Here is a 23,868-nt window from a genome sequence, read left to right on the forward strand (position 1 = left end):
AAAAAACGATGAAGAAAATTTCGCCTACTCAAGAAGAGAGCCTCTCGCAGTCCGACCACCCAGTCTGATAAAGCCTTTTCATGGATGCAAACGAACAATCCAAATGTCATTAAGTAGAGTACACACACACCAGTAAAAACCTAACAAATGAACTTTAATATAGACATAATCCAAACACTTTACTCAGACTGCAGGTTGAAAAAAAAAGGGACACCATGTTTGCATCCAGAAGTTCAATTTAAAAGTTTATATGTACTCATATAATAAAGTTTCCCGGTGGGAGAAAAATGCATTGGTACTTAACCCCGCATTCGAATAATTGAAAACAAAATGAAGCACCCTCCACCGGCATCAAAAATCGAAACAGTGATAACTATTGTCCATAATAAATGCTGGGCTTGGAGGGGGCCCGGCCGCTGTTTTTCCTGGTAGCGTGTTGACAGACCCGCCCAGAGGGATATGGACGCCGGCACGAGAGGCACTGCACGCAAACAAACCTGCAAATATTTGCTTCCGGGTCGGCAAACAAGGAGGATAGCCCAAGCTGCGAAACCCACCGAAACTTGCTTGTAAAAGCAGAGGAGGGAGGGGAGGGAGAGAGAGGGAGGGAGGGAGGGAAGGATGGAGGAAAGGGCAGAGGGAGGGAGGGAGGGAGGGAGGGAGAAGAGGGTCCGGTTCGACCCCGTGAAAAAGGAGGTGTTGAGATTAATTGGTTGTTCCGGAGTGCTAATTGCCATCCTGAGACTACTAGGGGCGAGCTGGGCCAAGAGGCTAACAGGTGGTGGGAGAGAGAGGGTGAGAGAGTGTTGGCCAAGAGAGAGAGAGAGAGAGAGAAAGAGGGAGAGAGAGCACTGGCCGCTGGTGTGGAAAACAGAAAGTCTGAGAAAAAATATTGCCCAAGGATGAGAGAGAGAGAGAGAGAGAGAGAGAGTGTGTGTCGTCCAAGAATGAGAGAGAGTTAGAGTGATAGTCGGTCAAGAGTGAGAGTTAGAGAGAATGTGAGAGTGCAGTGCTGGCCATGGTTGAGAGAGAGAGAGAGAGAGAGAGAGAGAGAGAGAGAGAGAGAGAGAGAGAGAGATCATCATTACCGGGTGGAGAGAAACGGTATAAAAAGATAAATATCATGAGGAAGAAAGGAGAAGTGTTGAGAGAAGGGTAAGGAAAAGGAGATAAGAGAGAAAAAAGTAAAGATGAGTAGAGGTAAGCGAGAATAGAAGTCTAAAGAAGAAGCAGAGAGAGAGAGAGAGAGAGAGAGAGAGAGGAATCAGTGAAACAATCAGAGTCTCAGTATGTCTGTCTGTCTGTCTGTTTGTCTCTGTCTGTCTGTCTGTCTGTATGTATGTCTGCTGGATGAAGGTAAAAATGAGGTAGAAAAACGAATAATGGATAATGAAGGAAGAAGCCAAATTCGTAGTTGGAAAAAAAGGTATTAGAAGCTTAACGCACAAAAAAAGAAAAAATCTCTCTACCTTTCCTGGTCTTTGGGGGTTAAGTCACTGCTCTCACACGCTGGGCACCCGGGATCGATAGTGTCCCGTGCTTCTAAGAGTGTGAAGTTACTCTGGTTAGTTGTCTCACTGTAACGACGGTGATCTTGTACTTGTATGGTATTGCTGGACGAATAATCAAGGTTACATCCATAGCAAAACCCACGTGAGTGCTGGTAACACGTGTGCTCAGTGGCTCATGATTGACCTTCCATTACCGACCACCTAAACTTAGACATGTCAACCTGTTCAAGCTTAATTTTTTCCATTTAACCTAATTATAATCTAACCTATCGTATCTGAACTGTCTATCAATTATTATATATTACTTAAACATCTTAAAGCCGACATGTTTTGTCAAACCTAACCTAAGGTAACTTAAGCTAGCCGAGCTGCACCAAGTTGTGGGAGGGACATTAGCAAACGTCATGGTGAGCCAGGACCAATCAACGAGCATCATGGCCACATAAGCATGGATTTTCCTTTTTTTTCAGCCTCGCGGAATTATTAACTCCTACTCATCTAGGTTGATGCCTGTACTTAGCGCGAGGTTATGTCACCCGTCCATCAATTTAGTCTTAGTGATGTTTGTATGTATGGAAAAGCCTTCAAAGGGGCTTTAGGAATATGTGAATGATTCTTTTATTTAATATATATATATATATATATATATATATATATATATATATATATATATATATATATATATATATATATATATATATATATATATATATATATATATATGTATATATATATAATTCTAAGTTTCTAGGTTGGTGTGATACGGTAATATATATCGTATGAAGATTCTACTTGAAAGAATTGCAAAAAATATCTTTTTCCTTTTTTACACAATTACATACTGGAATTGAATAAAAGATGTTAGCAGATTAAAACCGGAAATTGGTTCTGGCCAGCTTTATGCAGCTAAATGTTCGCCACCCCAGACTAGTTAGAGCAAAACTTAGACACTTTTACTATCCCGTTTTTAACTGTTGCAGAAAAATTTGTATTTTTGTCTATTTTTCACTGTTAGTCGTTTTTGCAACATTTAATGGCGCAAGGAAAATAACGGGGAAAGTGAAGAGCAAATGTGCATGAAAAGTTTGAAAACTCATTCAGAATGTAATTATGTTCCGTCGGTAAAAATGTACTGTCCAAGTATCAAATTCAGGCTGATAGGAGGTTGATTATTAAGCGTTTTAGAGCTTAAGCTGCGAACATCCCTAGTGACTAACAGTGGGCAGTGTGCGGAATTTTATGGGGCCGATAATGAGCTGAATCAAAATCCAGCGATAATGTCAGCGGGATAATGCATCATGCCAATCAATAAATCCCAGTGTTCAAACGTCCAAAGGCGAAGCTCCTCTCCCCTTCCACTCTCACTTGTAGCATTACGGTGTTAGATAGAGACAAATACGTTCAATTATAATAACTTCAAAGACGATACTTTTCCTTCATCTTCACGTGATACAGACTGCTACTTGCATAAACACACGTTCAAGCAATCACTTCAAAGTTAATTATTTTTCCCACAGTTTGATGTGATGTACTAACGTGTTATATTCATCTTATATATTCAAGGAATCATTTTAAATGCTATGGCCATTCCCAGTGATTTCATCGTGATATACAATACTACTAAGGTAATATATTGTAGTTAAATCCCAGTGAAGTATGTGTTGTGTTTGATAGTGCTGTAGTAAAGATATAAGATAAATAAATCTTCCAGGGCATTGCGTTCATCCACTTTAATCTGCTTTAATAAAAATTTTGTTCATTTCAAGCAAAGTAAAGACTCTTGGTTTATAGGTGTTAAACCTTTACTTAAGACTTTTAGATAATAAACCAATGTTAAAATAAACTGAATAATATTACCTTTATTTTCTCTGTGTTTTTTCTTCTAATGCAATACTTTTAGAATTTCCGAGTTGGTCACTGATGGAGGTATTTATCATCGTGTCAGGTTGGAGAGTTGATGTGTTAGGGGGGGGAGGGAGGGGCAGGCAGGGATGGTACGTGTGTCTGGGAGGGAGGAAAGAAGGTTAGTGTTTGGGAGGAGGAGGAGGAGAGACGGCGCTCGTGTGTGTGGGTGTGTGTGTGTGTGGGGGGGATGGGGGTAGGAGGCGCAAAAGAAGCTGTGTATGGTAATAGGGATGGTGGTCTTTGAAGGAGGAGAGATGATAGTTATAATAATACTTAAAAGTTTGTTAAAAGAACCATACAGTCAAAAGACCTGAATGTACATAATAAATAGAGATGATAGATATGATAAAAATTACATAACAAGGGGGCGGGGTCACTTGATTGATAAATTACATCCAAATGACGCAATTGGTACATTATTAATATTATGTGTGTGCGTGTGTGTATATGTGTGTTTGTTCGTGTGTGTTTGTGTTTGTGTGTATGTGAGATATACAGTAGTTTATATGGATGGTATAAGGAGTAGAGTGGTAGGCGTGGGAGACGGGATGGTAGGCGTGGGAGACGGGATGGTAGGCGTGGGAGACGGGATGGTAGGCGTGGGAGGGATGGTAGGCGTGGGACAGGATGGGCGTGGGAGACAGGATGGTAGGCGTGGGAGACGGGATGGATGGATAGGCGTGGGGAGACGGGATGGTAGGCGTGGGAGACAGGATGGTAGGCGTAGGCGTGGGAGACGGGATGGTAGGCGTGGGAGACAGGATGGTAGGCGTGGGAGACAGGATGGTGGGAGACGGGATGGTAGGCGTGGGAACAGGATGGTAGGCAGGGTGGTATGCGTGGGAGACAGGATGGTAGGCGGGAGACAGGATGGTAGGCGTGGGAGACCCGGATGGTAGGCGTGGGAGACGGGATGGTAGGCGTGGGAGACGGGATGGTAGGCGTGGGAGACAGGATGGTAGGCGTAGGAATTCCTTTATTTATGTTTAAGTAATTTTCGAATCTTCAGTCAATTTCCTCCTCAGAATCAAAACACTAAACCTCACTGACATAAATTAACTTATTGCTTTCGTTTTAAGTACAAAAATAATGCAGTTGTCATGTTTATTAAGTAGATACCTATATAAAATAAATGTCTTATGAAATACTGAGGTAAAACTTATTTATGAAATTGTGTTGATGATTTTTTTTTTGAGGGCGTTTGTATCTGCCCAGATTTTGAGCTTTGACATTACACATTAACCCTCAGAAAATAAAATGAGATTGTTTGATTATTTTGACCGTGTGGCGGTGATTAGAGCCTCGTCTTTGTTTCCTATTAGATTATCGTCTATATTAGTTTACCGTAATATTTTCTGCAAATTTAAATTGGAAAAATAATCCCCTAAAAAACGTATGGAACAGATTTGATTATATCCGAGTGAATTAGGTTCATTTTCTCATCATCTTTCGTTTACTAAACAACTAAATTATTGTTGCCAGCGCTGGCAACATTGGCGAAGTGGGCGTGTGAGTTCCGCAGAGTTGGTAGCGCTGGAATTAAAGTGAGAACACGATATATTTTTGTCTTGCATATCTGAGTTGTGTTGTTGTTGTTGTTATTGTATTATATTATGTTAATCAAACTATTGCAGATGTTCGTACCATAATCATTATAAATGATAAGGGTCCTTAGCCTGGTCAAAACGCAGAAACAAAATATCAGAATTTGCAGACCTCTTTATGTGTACATGTGATCACAGGTGTAAAGTTTAGGTATGAACACACACGGACAGTTCATGCAGCGTCTTATAAAACACACGCACTAGTTTAACACACACAGACACACACACACACACACACACACACATACACACTTATATATATATATATATATATATATATATATATATATATATATATATATATATATATATATATATATATATCATGTAGATCCACAATGAAAACGTGGATAAGATAAATTTGATAAAATCACACGGGAAAAGGGAAACAACGGAGCACCTTAGCTTTCGTCTTTATTCAAGACATCTTCAGAGGCAACTGAAGATGTCTTGAATAAAGACGAAAGCTAAGGTGCTCCTTGTTTTTATCATATATATATATATATATATATATATATATATATATATATATATATATATATATATATATATATATATATATATATGTAAAATATTATATGAGTGATGGAAATCACCAACAACTCGTGCATGTCAATTCCTACTTAGAATACCATATAGTTCCTTTTTCCACTACAATGGTGTAGTTCTTTTCTTTATTTGGTTTTCACCCTACTGTTGAATGTTGTCGGAAAAAGAGTATATTGTGAGCACGACTAACAACTTTTAACAAAAGTGTGTAATTTATTCTACAGTGTCTGTGATAGATTTATACCTTTCATTACACCCTATAGCTCAAGTTTATTTCCTATCCTTGTTCGGGGGAAAAAGAAAAAGAGGTCAAACTCACGGTGACCCTTCGGAAATGGCAGGGAAATAGAGCAGGTGGTTTATTGTGTGTGCGGGTTTGTGGGCTTCTAGCGAGGGAAAGCAAATTATGGAAATCCTGTTATCCCATCAATATCGATGGGTTTTATGAGTTTATATTGCGTAAGATAGGATACAAACAAACTTAATTAATATTTTGAAGTGTCTATTGCAGTGGATTTTGGCTTTTGGGCTGTGGCCGCCACTATTACTTTGTTTGCACTACATAGATCATCTCCGCTGATTCCGTGGTATTGTGTTTTTGTATTGTATTTACACAGCATACAAATAGTTTATGGAGCAATCAGCTGAGTTCTAGCTACTGTCGGGGGCAAGATAATAGCATGCGAGCCTGGGGATATCTGTAAAGAATGCTCCTTATGGCCAGTGCTCAGACAGGTGATGAGGGAGGCCCGACAGATGTTGTTGTGGGTCAGTATAGTCGCGACAGATGAATAAAAGGCTCTATTTATTTGAATATAGCTAAGCTAAAAATATTAATATTTTTGTGAAAACGATTGCTTTTCTATCCTTAATTTTATTTGGAATTTCTAACTTGTCACAGACAGCAGGTGACAAAGTAATGTATATATACAAGCAATGATTGAAAATAATCGTCCGATTAAGACTTAAAACACAACTAACGTTCTTTTGCGAAAAGGGATATAATTTTTGTTTTTATTTTTATAACTTTTAGGAAATGTGTTCTATCATCTTTCAATTTCTTGTTTTATTTAATATACCGTTTTGCTTCATTAAATAACCAAACTTTACCTAATTTAAATTAGGTTAGGTTAGGTTAGGTTACGTAAGGCTGATAACCACAAGGAAACAAGAAAATACGAAGTTCCCAGGTCTGTACTCACCCCTGAAGATGTGAATTACACGAAAGCGCCTGGGAACTTTTTTTTTCTTGTTTCCTTGTTGTTATCAGCATATACTTGGATCACGCGCACCTACAGTGATTTACTTGCATATATATATATATATATATATATATATATATATATATATATATATATATATATATATATATATATATATATATATATATATATATATATATATATATATATATATATGCATATATATATTTATGTGGTGTGGAATTATACTGTAGTAACCTTTAAAACGTAACTTGATACTCTGACCAACGTCCAAGTATTTATACGGATCAGTGATTATGTAAAATAACATTGCGAATTTGAATTTGATTTATCTGTTTGTTTATGACTGCCTTCGTTCCCTTTCTCGAAAATAATATTGTAGGATGCATCATATTATTCCCCAATAACTATAAACAGTGTCACTAAATTACTAACGAATGAAAAGTTGGATACTTTCGAAACCTGAAACAAACATTAGCAAAGGTCACCTAAAATCAGGTGTTATATCAGCAAAGGTTAATATAGTTTAGGTGTTCACTGTCAATATGTGTGATGACTGAAAGAAGGAAGTTTGTTGACATGACACTGAGAGATGGTTGTGGACAGTGTGTTTGAGCCTACCAAGAACAACAGGAATACAGAACTTACCAGTGTTGAAGCTGGCCCTCGGGCTGACGCTGCTACCACTCTCACCCACACTCCACCACTCATCAAACACCCACTGTATGAGGAGGGTAGTGAAGTTGAGGGGGTGAGGGTGAAGAATGAAAGATGAGGGACGGAGGTAATAGTGAGGAACGAGAGGGAGGGGAAATGGGTAGGGAATGGTAGGGGTAGGAGAAAAGAGGGGAGAGACAGCTAGAAATGGTGGAAAATTGTGTGCGTGCGTGTGTGTGTGTGTATGTGTGTGTGTGTGTGTGTGTGTGTGTGTGTGTGTGTGTGCGTGTGTGTGTGTGTATGTGTGTGTGTGTGTGTGTGTGTGTGTGTGTGTAAGGTTGGGGGAAGGAATGACAAGGAAGCCCACGGATACAAAAACGAGGTGAAACAAAACAAGTTCGATATACTGCAGAAAGAAGAAAGAAAGTATGAGGAGAAGAAGAAGAGAAATGAGAACAAAAATAAAATAAACAAACAAAGCTATAAATAAAGCAAGATAAGACAGCAGAGTCCAGAAGCACACCACGGTCGGAGCCAGAGTCAGGGGGAACTTAGATCATCAGCTGGGAGAGGTGGGTCATGGCTCTCATATTGACGGGGCAACCCACCACCCCTCCTTCCCACCCCAGCTCCATCACATCAACATGTAGCCCCCTTCAACTTCTGGCGGAGGTTGGGAGTAGGGAGCACTGTGTCGGGCCTGGGGAAGTGGAGAGGGTGACGAAGGAGGGAGAGGGAGAGGAGGAGGGAGACTAGAGGATGGGAGAGGGGGAAGGGGCAAGGGAGAGCTTATATATAACTTCCTCTTGCCAATTACGTGGTCGAAGTTCTGCATGATCAGGGTATCAGTGATGAAGTAATTAATACATAGTTCACTGTATTTGAAATATTAACTCAGCCGTGGTTTAACAAATACCAGACAAGTATGATGTTCTACCCTAGGTGTAAAGTATGTTGTTATAGTTGAATTTGATGGTATTAATACATAATAATAATAATAATAATAATAATAATAATAATAATAATAATGATAATAATAATAATAATAATAATAATATATTGGAAAGTAAAGTTTTTACTCTTACCAGGATCTTATTACTGTGATGTAAGTCTTGTAAGATTTGGCAAGACAGAACAAAAAATTATGTAAAACAAACAATGTGACAGACTGGAAAAGTTTTGCATTTAAACTTAGCAGGGAATCTAATTAACTATTTATCACAACAGTGATTTATTTAAGCCGTGCCGTCACCTGTGTCACAATCTACTTTCCAAAATTAAATATATTTATATATTTTCTTGTCTGTAGTGAGAAACTCATTTGTTAACATCATTTGTTAACATCGTAAAGTATTGCCACCGCTTTACAACAGATATCCTTAAGATATGTACACCAGTTAGTTACAAGTAAAAGACAAAAATGTTGAAGTATGAAAAATAAAGAACTTTGACACTAAGGTAGACAAAAATGGTTATTACTATGGTATTCATAACGCGAGGTAATGCAACACAATATATGTATGTGTGTGTTGCTAAGGAAAAAGAGGTGTCCAATTTTTCCCCCGCGTCAGAAATGGCCAGTATCTTGTGCCTACGACCCAGTTATTCGGCAGCCCTTGTTTGTTATTCGTTAGCAGGTTGTTGCGTAGCTCAAAACTCAGCATTATTAGAACACGCCTTTCAGATTTAGTTCCAAGTTACCGAGCATATTTTTTTTGGCTGGCGGGTAATATACTGATGATTTTTGTTTAAGCGAGCGTGTGTCTGATGTCTGGGTTTTTTTTTTATGGCAGGGGGGGGGGGGGTGAGTTATTCTTTTTATTTTTGTGGCGTTTACCATAGTAACTGAAAATTGCAGTATGACAGATCATTAAAAAAAATATGCTATGTAAGTTTTGATGATTGTCAACAGAGGATGAAAAATGAAAGAGAAATCAAAGTGGGGGGAGGGGCGGAGGGAATGATAAATCAGATATATAATTGTCTGAAATAGGGTTCCTCTTGATATGATTGTTTAATAATCCAATTTCAACACAGTTAAATATATCTCACATTGCGCCAGAATACTATGAATATCTCGAATCCTCTACTTAATAAGGAGAGGTTGTACACCCCAGTACTGTATCACCGTATGAAGATTAATAGGTAGAAATTTTGTAAAGAAGTTCATAAATGACAAGTTATATGACTTTCTGATTTCTTCTTAATGGTGTACTGGCTTTAAAGTAATGGCACTTTTTATCGTACCTATTTGATACTCTAATGACAAAAAAATAATAACTAATTATAATGATGATGATAATGGTGATGACGTCGTAATGTCACTCAAAATATCATACGCCTTTACGCATATATAACTCATACACTCACAGTAGGACAATACAGAAACAAGTGGAGTCATTATATACACGATCAGCTACAGAATTCATTACATACGCCATATACACAGGGTACACCCAGTAGTCCATATATACTACACCTAAACAACATACACAACCTACACTACACCTAAACACTTGACATTTGATACATGTAACTCACAACAAAGACACAACCTACACAGTGTATACAGATTTACCACATCACAAAATGCAGAGCCTACACCACAGTTACAGCATAATCTACATATACAATATTACTCAGCATACAACTCATGCAACATATACGAAACATACATTACATACTCCACGTACACTACATACACCACATACACAACATTTATAACATATATACAACAATTCTGCACCATATAAACAACATACACCATATTCACAACATACAAAATACACCACATACAGTATACATTTAAGTAAACAACAAACATTATATACACAATATCCATAACACGTAGCTGAAACACCTCACAAAGTAGGCCACATAAAGCAATTAAGATCATCAATACGTTCTTGGGTGACTTTAATTATTGTGTTCTAACATATCTGGATAACCCAATGTATTGCCCTCACTGTAACAGATGCCCAAACAAGATTTATTTTCACCGAGTACTAAAACAAAGACTTTTCTCTCTCTACGTTAGAATCCAAAACAATATCTGACATCACGAAGATAAACTTTCAAAAGCACTTGTACTCGTCAGATTAACTTTGAAGATAGGGGTTGACACTCTCAATATAGAAATAAAGATATTTCATCATTATGTTTAATTTTACAAAAGTCTTTCATCACCAAGCTGAATATTCAAATGCATGTTATTTTACTTCTCTTTGGTCAAACTTCTAGAGCAAATATTTTCTTCGTAGTATTAAATTTCAAAACAAGTTCTGTGTTCACCAAGTTAAACCAGAATGGTGTGTACACAACATGAGAGAACCAAGCCAGTAGTGTACTCACCAAAGTAGATCCCCCCACAACCAGCTGTACCCCTCACCAAAATTGGACAAGCCCAACAAACCTCATCCACACCAAGTTATGCTACTAACAGGCCAAGTCCTCGGTACCGAACAACCCACCCATCCCCACCTCTCCCTCTCTTCCTCTCCTCTCCTCACCCCTCCTCCCCCTATCCGACGCCTACTTAAGTTGAGACTCGGAATACGTCCCGCGGAGTGCCAAGCGCCTCCAATCCTTACACGACAATAAGAACAGCCCAGCGACAACGACGACAATGGTCCCCAAGTAACATCTCTATGCCAAGTGCCTCCCAGACAACAACGCTGTATGTGCAAATGAAAATGAAGGTCCATGTTCCTCTCTATATATCAAACGGCGAAGACGAGATGAGGTCGTTGGGAAGCAAGGGGGATATGCTACGTATACACACCCTCAGACAATATAACCAACTAGATGCTTACCAGACGAAAAAAATTGTCACTGCTACTGAGGTCAAATTTTTTAGAGGACCAACAATTCCGCCTGACTAAAAAAAAAAAAGCATAAGGAAATCCATGCCTCTTTCATATCTTTTTTTTTTTCAGTAAGATAAATTTCGGTTGGTTTCTCTTGTTCTGAGTGTGGGGTTGGTATTTCTTGTCATCACGGAGAAGTGTGTAGCGAGATGAGGAAGGGTAATCCTAGTTTGACATATTGTGACGGGGAGTAGTCTAGGTAGTGGGTGTATTTTGGTCACATATTCGCACATATTCGACGACTCCAGGAGTTTGTGAGAGTGTGTTCAGTAAATGGTGTAGGCTTCTGTGGAAAGTGAGAGAGAGAGAGAGAGAGAGAGAGAGAGAGAGAGAGAGAGAGAGAGAGAGGCAACACAATATGGTAATAATGATAGCAAAACTAATACATGAATATATAAAAATAGTTAACATTAGGGTAATCGTAACCGCAATTACTACTGTTACTACTTCACATAATAATAATAATAATAATAATAATAATAATAATAATAATAATACCCCTATTAGCATAATCGATATACTAAAGATAACAAAAAGAGAGAATGATAACCAAGACAATATTTCCAGTAACAAAATCAATAATAATAACAGCAATACGCATCTAACGCAATTAGTGACGTCATCATGAGCAACAATAGATAAAACAACAATGATATAAACAACAATAACATCCAGAACAACAACAATCACCAAAATACAAAAAAAAATCACCATAAAAACAAAAACAATAACAGACATCAAGATAACAACAACAACAATAAACCTCACCATAGCTACAACAAATACCACCATCAGGCAGCACAACAACAACAACAACAACAACAACAACAACAACAACAACAACAACAGCAACAACAACAACAGGACAACAACAACAACAAAATCAACCACAACACAACAAACATCACCATAACTACAGCAAATACCACCATCCTTGCTGCACAACCACAACAACAACAACAACAACAACAGGACAACAACAACAACAACACCCACAGCAGAAACAAACATCACCATCATGGCAGCACAGCAACAACAACCTCAACGACAACCACACTAACAACAACAAACTTCACCATCATGACAGCACAGCAACAACAACAACAACAACAACAACAACAGGACAACAACAACAACAACACCCACAGCAGAAACAAACATCACCATCATGACAGCACAGCAACAACAACAACCACAACAACAACAACAACAAGCATCACCATAACTACAACACATACCACCATCCTGGCGGCACAACCACAACAACAACAACAACAACAACAACAAACATCACCATACTTACAACAAATACCACCATCCTGGCGGCACAACCACAACAACAACATCAACAATAAAATAAACATATCAATAACAATATATGTCACCATAAAGACAATATTAACAACAGCAGCAACAATAACAACAATAACAAACACAACCACAGAAACAATAAAAATATCAATACAACGCCATCAAAACAACAACATCAACAACAACAACAAAAGGAAACATCACCTTAACAGTAATAACAACAACACAATACGTCACTATAAAACAGCATTAACAAGCAACAAGAACAACAACAATCACGAGAATATAACAACTTCTTCACCGTAACAACAAAAACACCAATTTGACAATAACAAACACCAACATAACAAAAACAACAATAACAAAAGCCTTAACAAAAACAATATAAATAACAAACACCATCATAACTACAATAACAACACCATGACAATAACAACAACAACTACAAAAGACACCACTATAACAACAACAACAACAACAACTTATTAAACTTTTACCTTCGAGGAAAATTATTATATGACATACTTTTGTTCATCATATAAAAAAAGTAATGAATAGAAAATAAAACTAAGAACTCATAAGAAGTATAATTTGCATAAGTTTGATATTTATAAAAAGTTGCGCGAAATTATGATTTTATATTTTATTTTTATTTGCTTGTTTTTCACTTCTTTATCACGTGTCTCCTTAAAATCCTTCCTTTGTTTTGTTCCATTTCTGTATTTATTATTTTTTTGGGGGGGAGGGGGGGGGTATATGTTATGTATTTTATCTTCTAATTATTTCCTTTTTTAATTTTGCATTCTTCTCCTTTGTTTATTTTGTATCCCAGAAATTTTACATGTTTTATTATTTTTTCTTATTCCTTCGTTTCTTCATCCCTCTCTTCTTCCTTCATTCTTTGTTTATCTATTAGTCTTTGGATTACCTTACTCTTTCTTCCTGATCTTCTTCTTCTTCTTCTTCTTCTCTCTCCTTCTCCTTTTCACTTGTCTTTATTCTTGAGTATCCTCCACCTTCTCTTATTTCTGGTCTTCCTCCCCTTTTTATCCTTCCTTTTCTTCGTGTTTGCTTCCTCATTAACTCTTATTTACTTTATTCATCCTCTTTATCTTCTCTCTCTCTCTCTCTCTCTCTCTCTCTCTCTCTCTCTTCTTTTTACCTTGCACTCATTCTTCCTTATAATCCTTATCTTTGTTATGCTATTTCTCTACATTTTCCTTCTTCCTACTCTTCTTGTTCTCTCTCATTCTTCTCCTTCGTTTTCTTCTTAGTTAATTTTCAGTATAACTCATCATCATTCTCTCTCTATTCTTTCACTTCTTTACCACTCCCCCTTCTTCCTCAGCGCGCGCACACACACACACACACACACACACACACACAGGTAGGCAATGACCTTAGCTACAGTGGCTGATGGGCGCGCCGCGGTGTCATTACGAGACCAGCCCTAATAGGCATCACCCTCAAGAGAAAGCCTAGACGTGACCTAGTTTTTTTTCTTCGGCTTTAATTTTCCTAGAAAGCCGGAATCCATATCAATGAGGTGTCTCCACGAAGATGCAGCCCGTTGTTATATATGCTATGGCTACTATAATCCACATAAGGAGGATAGAATTATATTCGAGATAATTATAGTGTATCATGTTAAATGGTGGATAAATTATACATAATTTTTACTTTTTTTAGATCTAGAATCGACACAAAGATTCATCATACAGGATCTCACCACATTACAGGGAAGAATAAATTTGAACTAAATAATATAATTGATCGACTGGAGATAGTATGGTAATTAGTTGATGCAAAGCCAGTCAGTTACACTATCGATACAATAAACACTTGAACGGAAACAAAGGTCACGTATAATATATGTTCTAGGAAAAAAATCATATATACTTAGCCTTTTATTAAATCAGTTGTATATATACTAGTATGTGCATGTGTATATTTATCGATATCAGTGTATTTGTTGTGTACTCTCTCTCTCTCTCTCTCTCTCTCTCTCTCTCTCTCTCTCTCTCTCTCTCTCTCTCTCTGCATCTCCACCTTGCTTTTAATTATTTTCTTTGTCTATTTTCATGTCCATCATCATATTACTTTCTACTCTTTGTCTACCTATATATTCATTCTGGTGATTTATACAGTATATATATATAATGGTGACTCTTCAATTTAACTATCTAGTCCTCTTGCATTCTAATGAGAGTTCAAAGACGTTCAGTAACATAATTAAAAGTATACAAGACCTTTGTCTCTACCCAAACATTTTAATTTGTGCTATTCATATAATGTTCAGGAGAAGTTAACTAAAGAAGAGCAATATATATCCTTTTTTTCTTCAGATATACTTTTAGTTATCAGAGATGCTTAAATAGTTAGAATAGAGACAGAGTTAAACAAGTTAAAATATCATTCAACTTCTATAATTTTCATCATAAGCAATGAAACATCTCAATAATGGCGACGTAAATTAAGTAAACAATTAGATAAACATTGATAAATACTCTTAGGTCTGAAGAAATAGTTTCATTAATTCATAGAATGTAAATAACGGGGCCCCAGCTGAGCCATACGTACCAAAACAGTATTATAAGAGGGTGAGTCAGCGCGGGTGATGTAGCCCGGACGTGAAAGTGTAAGTGTCCGTATATGGCAGAGCAACGTGGGTAGTGGAGAGAGTGTGTGTGTGTGTGTGTGTGTAGAGGTGGGGAAGTGGTAGTGGTGTGCGTTGGTGTGGAGACGTGTGCGTGTAGAGGAGGTGTGGTTGTGTGTCTTTGTGTGGAGAAGTGTGTTTTTGTGTCTTGTATGGTGGTGGGGTGAGGTGACAGTGGAGGAGATGGTAATATATAGAAGATTAGGTGGTATATGGAGGTGATGGTGATATGTAGAAGAGGTGGTGGTGGAAATAGTGGTGTTGTGTGGAGATCGTGGTGGTGATGTTGGTGATTTGTGGAGTTGTTGGTGGAAGTGATGGTGGTGGTGGAGGTGGTGATGTGTGGAAATGATGTTGGAAGGTGAGCAGTAATGACGAATAATATAATTACGTCAGTATTAACCTTAATCAATCCTCCTATGAGCCATTAAACTGCATCTGGTACGTAGGTAAAGGAATAACATGATAGGATAAGAAATGAACTCACAGGAGAGTGAAAACAAGAGGGGTAATTGTTATCATGCTGACGACCTCCGCAGAAGTGAAACAGTCCTACACATATGAGGGCAGGTGGAGGTTGTCATATATGGAGACACCTAATGGCAAATACTCCCACCTAGGGCTCACCTCTGACACACTCTCTCTCTCTCTCTCATATTGTGTGACGAATTTTCTCTCTTTCTTTCTCTTCTATTTTATCTTAATCTCCTTCCTTCTTGTCCTATTGTTATCGAGTTAGAACAACACAGAAATATCCCATTATTATTCTTCCTTACAATAACTCAACAGGGCGACCTCAAGATAGCTCTCACGGGTGGCTGTAAACAAAGTCACACTCTCGTCAATTAATTACCACCGATGCGAGGCGATGCGAGGCGAAGCGAGGCAAGGCAGGGCAGGGCGAGTCAATGGTCAGTCTGAAGAATGTTTGGGGGTTACGAGAGAGAACTACGTAACTTGGTTTGTGTGTGTGTGTGTGGTACATGTGCATGTATGTGAGGGTGTTTCTATCAACGTGTTTGTTTGTACATGTATATTATTATGCTTGTCGCCGTTTTCTTGTTTGTGTATGTGTGAATTTGTTTTCTGTGCCAATCTGTTTTTTTTTTTTTACGTGCGGGAATTTTGTCTGAAATTTAGTAAGTGCGTTCGTATATACATTTCCATAATTACATGACTGTGTATCTATGAACGCGTGTATACATTAGTCGTAAGCTCTTGTTCATTTACGTGTGTTTTTAAAAGTATGAACTGTGTTTACTAAAAGCTTGCTCATCTCTCAGTTGTACATACACCTCGCTATGTTGCCTCACCATTCCCGAGAGAGAGTGAGTGAGTGATCAGGAGTGAGTGAGTGAGTGAGTGATCAGGAAGCTACTTGCTGAGTTTTCTACTTGCAACTCCAAGTCCTGATTCTGCCCGGTTTGCTCTCTCTCTTCCTGATCACATTCCTCTACTCGACTTGAAGAGACTACACAACCAGTTCTTGTGTGGGAGTGACCTACCCCACATTGTTGTGACTCTCTACACAGGAACAAGACGGGTGCTTGCTACTTCAGGATTGATAGTGATAGCAATAAATAATGATAACAGTTCTTCTTCTTGTTATTATTGTTGTTGTTGTTGTTGTTATTTCCGTTATTGCATTCATCTAGCACTAGATTCCGACGGTAAGGCATCGAAACTCATTTTACAAGAGTATTAAAGAAAGATAATTAAAAAGTCGTCCAGAAAATTATTTTAACTCCATTTTCAAATAATTTCAAGGTATTATTAATATTCATACCTGTACCATATCATACTCTGCTACAAGGTGTTGAAATATAACGGCTGTGAAGTAGGGTATGAGATATGTACCACAGGCCAGTCAGTAAATGTACCTCGTCAAGAGGTTCAATTGGTGTACCACGTGTGCCCTTGTTTACAGCCAGTGTACAGCGGAACATTGACTGTACCATTTAAAAGGAGTTAGTTGATACACCTGTATGCTTGGACTAACACTCACCTTTGACTTAGGACTACTAGGTGTACAGTAGCTATATTCTGTATACATATGTGTACCCTCTTTCAAACAACTCACTGTGGACAGGTGAGTGTATATGGGTTTACAGGAGTCAGGTGTTACTTAAGCGTACTGTCTCTTCTCACACACCACTACTGTAGGTCATCAGGTGCAGAAGAAACCAAGATGTCCTACTTCCAAGCTAGTTCACTGGGAATTACTCTTACAGATCAAGGTTACTTACTGGAGCGATTTTAACAACTTCAGTCTGTTGACGAGTGTTATACGTCATTCGTTATGTTGTAGCAAAAGTGATACTCTTAAGACGATGGTTGTAGTATTATGGTATGTAATGCATCATCTTATAGGAAAAATGATTGGAATTACGAGAGAGAGAGAGAGAGAGAGAGAGAGAGAGCTACTCGTGGCCTATGTCTTCTCTCTCTACAGTACCATGATAGCCACTATATATTTGTATGTATATTCGCATATTACCAAACTCAAACTTAGTCATACAACCAATGTATACACCAGACCCAATCCCTCCTGGGAAAATAAAATTGTCTTCAGCTAGTCAATTGTGTTCCCCCAGCACCCAGGAAACGCACGCACACATACATACATACATACACACACACACACACACACACACACACACACACACACACACACACACACACCAATAAGAAAAACAGACCCATAAAATAGCCTGAAACCTCTCTGTTATTTTTGGAGCAGTGTGAGAGACGCAGCGAGGTGCATCACGGAATGTTTCAGCGAGAGAAAATAAAATGAGTGAAAATCATTTTAAGTAGTGCTGTCGATATGACTCCCGAAAAGAAGAAAAACGAATACGATAGAGATACAGAAATAATGAAATAACTTGTTGGTGTAATGACCTCAAGTGTTATCTAGCAGAGGAAATAAATTTCAAAGTTTTGACACAACAGTGTGCATAGTATAGTAGTAATCACACGGGAAAAGGGAAGCAACGGAGCACCTTAGCTTTCGTCTTTATTCAAGACATCTTCAGAGGCAACTGAAGACGTCTTGAATAAAGACGAAAGCTAAGGTGCTCCGTTGTTTCCCTTTTCCCGTGTGATTTTATCATATATATATATATATATATATATATATATATATATATATATATATATATATATATATATATATCATTGTATCTAACTACACTATAAAAACAGAGACAGGGAGAAAAAATAAGAAACGAAGGAATGAAGAGAGTGGGTAGAAAAGAAAGGAGAAACTTGAATCCCAAATACGTGGAGAGAGAAGACCACCAAGGAGGGGGACTGTCAAAACACACACACAAGCAGCCAGTCATGGTACACAGTAGGTGTACATGACTCTCTTCTAACGTAACATCCTGTTAGTGGCTTGTAATACCAAGACTAATGGTGTTTCGACTATAAACGGCTCACTTAACAACATCATTTATACGAACAATATGCATCGTACTTATGTGTTCCCTGTAGGAGAGAGACAGAATAATTGTACTGAGTTTCTTCTTTCTTTTGTCTTGTAAACAATAAACATTTGATCGTTATTCCTTCACGTTTGGATCAACTTAATTTGAAATTTGGTAGACTTGTATCTTGGTCCAATAACCCCAGACTCCTTTATTACATTAACCTTTTAATATGGTCCTATTAAGGATTTTATGGGAGACAGAAGTTAAGATCCACAAATCAAGCTCCTGGTCAGATAAATCTATTCCAATTAAGATGAAAGTTGCCAAGAATTAATTCTTAAAAGCACCGAACAAAAAACAAACTATAGTTACAAAGTTTTGGCAATTCTATAACGGTCAAAGTTCACCTATTCTTTAGGGATTTCCCTTCTAATTCAACCGATATACGTGAGATATCGTACAGCAATACCCTGGTTCAGACCTTCAACCAAGTTTTTATACACTTTTAACAATTTAACAGAGAAGTCAGTATCCAAAAATGTGTGCTGTTCGGTTTTCGTCTCGTTATTCTACTGTACCCAGGTATGTGGACACCTGAACACCAGTATAGATAAACTTGTATTTTTTGTCTTTTTGACCAATTTAAAGAAGTAAGCCTCACCAGTAACTCATACGTACAAATGAATGGGCTGAGACGTGCTGTATATATTAACTAGTATTGGTGTCTTTAATCTAACTTTTTATTATAAGGAAACCTTGTGACATAGCGTAGACATTTCAGAATTCCCTGCATATGTTAAACACTAACGATAGAGAATACGTGTATCTTTTAGCTACAAGAATATTGGGAATGTTGCATTAAAGGAAAAAGTAACTTACTGCACTATCCATAATGTCAGAAGAGAGGAGTGAATAGTTGAACGATTTTATTTTTTTATTTATTTTTTAATGTGATTAAACCACCAGGGCAAGGTTAATGACTCACAACAGTATGTAAGTTGTGTTGTCAAAGTAATAGAAACAATTGAGACCCCGCAAGTGTGTGTAAATAAGGCAGGAAGTCAGATCAGCAACCTGGGACTTGGTTACAATTTTTGTGTTGCCATATGGAAGCAGGTTTACCATTAGACAGCACATTAAGCTTCCAATATCTTCCCAGAGTAGTATCATTATTCAACTCAAAAGAATCCTAACTCTTCTATTACGTCTAGTGTAAGGAAATTGTGGAAAACGAGATTACTATTAAGAACAGGAGAAAACGATGTGAAGTTTCGCCAGAACATTAATAAGATAATTACCCAAGACACGGCTTCCCTACACACGTAAACTATACACCTGCTCCCTGCTGATTGGTACGTGGCTATTAGTCTCTATACACTTACACGGACACGTCACGAGTACCTGTGTCCATGGAGGTATCATTGTAGTACTACTATTGCTATTGTTTTGAAATGTTCATTAACATTATACCAAGTTCTGTCTTTTTGTTATTCTATGTACCAGGTGGCTTGGTACCATCTCCTAGTCCCTTAGAACAGGTAAAAAAAAAATCTTATATTTCCACATTAATCTTGAATGACATCTCCCCGTGTGTTCTGTTACTCATCCGACCCCCATACTGTAAATGATAAGCTTCTTCCGTTTACCTTTATAGTTATCCAAAATGTTAAAGGTAATTTATACTCGGGTTTCTTCTCCCGTGTTGCGGTAATTTAGTTGTGAACGTAGGCATGTGATGAGAAATATGTAGAGTTAAGTAGGTTAAGAGGTTGCGTTGTACAGAGGTACGGTCAGTGATGCTATGGCTGGCAGAGGAATATTAATGAGCATATGGGTGACTGGCCCACCTGGCTAATTTCTCCTTTTCTAAATCTCTGGAAGTGTTAGATGAGATTATTTAGAAATACGAATATAATTAAAATCTATTCTTTTAGTTTCCTTCTCACTCAATCTTTCATATACCTTCTGTGTACTTCTATCTTTCTCCTTCTCCCTCTTTCTCCCTCTAGGTCAATGATGTGAAGCGAGTCATTACTAACGATCTGGTGTCGCTCCTATGAGTGTGGAGAACGCTCTAGGGGAGTTATGTGTCCGGTTCAGTGAAATACACATATACTGTACATACATATATGCAATTACATACACTTACCTGTACACACACACACACACACACACACACTTGGGAAAGTTGTGAGACAGTTATTACAGTTTTGGCCCCTAGATGAGTGTGTCATGTTGTCAGGTTCAGAGGGGGCTTACACACACACACGCACACACACACCATCAGGTTGCGAGTGGATCTCTCTACCACTAGAACATAGTTACTGTAATTAATATATTAGTTAATCATATCAGAGGTCGAACAATAAATCTGGATTGATCAAGTTCACCTAGTTACGATATTACAACAAATACTGTTTATATTATTATACAAATCCACCTCAAACCGATTTATTTTCTCGCTTGTAATTATTAATAATTGAATTATTTTTAATATTATATATAGTTAAGCATCTTTGGGTTGTAATCATAGGAATTAAAGCTAGTGGACAATACTTAAGAGGTTCATTATCAAAAGAAAAGGAGTTATTTTTATTACACTATTATCACGTGACTTGATGTATAAACACAAGTGTATTTATGTATGACCGTTCAATAAGTGCTACGTATGATTAGTTTAGTCAGTTACTTTACACTTTATTTTCTACACCTGTTGGCTTAAATTACTGTGCAGGTGAAAACACAGTATATGCTTAATACGTGCATTCAATAACTATCAACAAGAAGAGAGATATGCGCACCATCGTTACATTATCTACACAACAACAGTCTTTCCTCAACTCTGTAATCACGCTGTTTCATCATTATTAGAGCTAGCCAGTGGATCCTAATCTCGCCAAGCTATAGCTTATGGTTAACACCTAACTACCTAAAAAGGTGTGTACTCCTTGACCTCGACAATCGTCGACACTTGTGAAGAATACTAAGATGCTGAAGTGATTACAGTGACAGGATGGGTCAGGCTTATTGCTTATTGTAATGTAACCTGTATGATAATTATGACCTATAAGACAGGTATGAGTGAGTATCTATAATCAGCAATAATTACATAATTCTTTGGGTTTAGGTAATTAATATATTTTTCAGATAATTATTTACACATTTATTTGATTTGCCTGCTTTGGTTGTTAGATAAAAACTTATAATACGCACCAAACATCGTAATAAGGTTTACTAATTATAAGAGACGTGACACACTCATACGAAATAGAATCGAATTCCCCTTTTTTCATGTCTGGATCGCAATATATTTTTGTTTTGTGCAATCGATTTGTTATATATATATATATATACTATATATATATATATATATATATATATATATATATATATATATATATATATATATATATATATATATATATATATATATATATATATATATATATATATATATTATTTATTTTTTGCCTGTGTATTCCCGGGGGTTCGATCCCTTATGTACTGGTTGGCATTCAATCTTGTTTGAATCTGATGCCATTTACTTGGAGTCTTGTTCTTCTTGGACAATCACATTCAGCTCACTGGAGTCAGGATTGCTTTCCATGTTCGTTTTTATAGCGTTTGCCGTGATCTGATTTTCCTTCGTGTCGTTTTTGTAGAAAAAGATTAGAACCGATTTTCTTTTTCCGTGTCAGCTGTCGTAGGAACTGAAAAATATCAATTTATTTTGTGTTTTTGTTTACTGTATATCTTTTTAACCCTTGAAATATATATTTTTTTTCATAACAGGTGGTGAGTCGGTGGGGGATTATTTAGTGTGATATTGGCAACAGTGTGAGTTTGCCCAAGATTGCCTCGGTATGTGCACACTAAGAGGAATTATACACCTTTATAACTAAAACACAAGAAAAAAGTTTGTGAGTTTTATGGAGCTAAGAGAAGTTACTCACCACAGAGTTGTTGGTACTAAATATCTGTATTAAAAGACTTCTTCGTTCCTTTACGGGTTCATTATAAAAAATATTTAAAAACACATCTACAGCACTTAATATCTCCACCAACACAAACTTGTATCACAACACTTCTGCACCACACCTGCATTATCAAACAGCTGTAATTGAACACACCTTCATCATCACACAGGTGTATTATTGAACAGATGCATTGAAAAACTCCAGCATTACTATGCACCTATTTCACAACACACCTGCTTCCCTGTAGACTTGAAATCTCATACACTTGTATCACAAACACTTGGGTCACATTGCTTAACCAGGTGAGTAATTTACCTCAACAGTTAAGAGGGAAATTAACAAGTACTTACCTTAATGTCGAAGGTAGAAGTGACGTGTTGTTTTAATACAAGGAAGGGTCAGTTCTGGTCTCAAACTGTGGGAGAGAAATGTCACATTAAGTAAAAATAACACTGAATAAATGTCACAAAAGCGACACGAGATTGTTGAAATTCGTCTTTATCATAATAGAATGATCTGTAAGATGAAGTAACACGAAGGATCTGTAAATATAGGATTAGTAATGGTTGCCTCTCGTGTAACGAGGATGGCCGGCCCTAGGGCCACCTAGGCGTGAATTTGTTTAACGTGAAGAAGTTGTCGTCAACGCAACAACCACACCCTGAGTTAACGAGTTGCATGACCCAGTGTCAAGGAATAGTCCGGGAAGACCGGACAACTCGCCAACTGCACTGGCTAACCATTACCCCGGAATACGATCCGCAAATCGATTAACATCCAAATTCCCAATTAGTGCTGGGTAGACAGAGGCAAATGGCGCAAAGAAACTTGCCCATAGTTTCACCCTGCCCGGGAATCGAACCCGGGTCCGATCGCTTGCAAGGCGAGCATGCTGATCATTACATCACAGGATCAGTGTCATTCGCTAGTAATCTGACTTGTGATTTAACTGACGAGTGGTCTGACTGACTAATGATCTGACTGGCTAATAAGCTTACTAGCCAGTGACTTGAATGGCTGATGACATGATTAGTTACTTCTTTAACTGGCTAGTGATATGATTGGTTAATGACCTGACTGACTGTGGGAAGTAACTGGGTGTGAAGTAAGTGAGAGACAGTCAGGTGGTAGGGGTGTAGGGATGGAGGAGGGAGGAGGCGACGCCGGCCTTGAGACAG

The 23,868-nt window shown here is 37.7% G+C and overlaps 1 long non-coding RNA gene across 1 annotated transcript in view; it reads right to left on the reverse strand.

The window, feature by feature from the left end:
* LOC121853195 overlaps positions 1–23,868 on the reverse strand; it is a 109,424-nt gene that overhangs the window by 73,599 nt on the left and 11,957 nt on the right. Inside the window, exon 2 of the long non-coding RNA XR_006086272.1 lies at positions 23,041–23,105. This is a non-coding gene — a long non-coding RNA (uncharacterized LOC121853195). The remainder of the gene's footprint in view (positions 1–23,040; positions 23,106–23,868) is intronic.

This window comes from Homarus americanus, unplaced genomic scaffold (assembly GCF_018991925.1).
Source record: "Homarus americanus isolate GMGI-L3 unplaced genomic scaffold, GMGI_Hamer_2.0 scaffold32871, whole genome shotgun sequence".
Taxonomy (NCBI): domain Eukaryota; kingdom Metazoa; phylum Arthropoda; class Malacostraca; order Decapoda; family Nephropidae; genus Homarus; species Homarus americanus.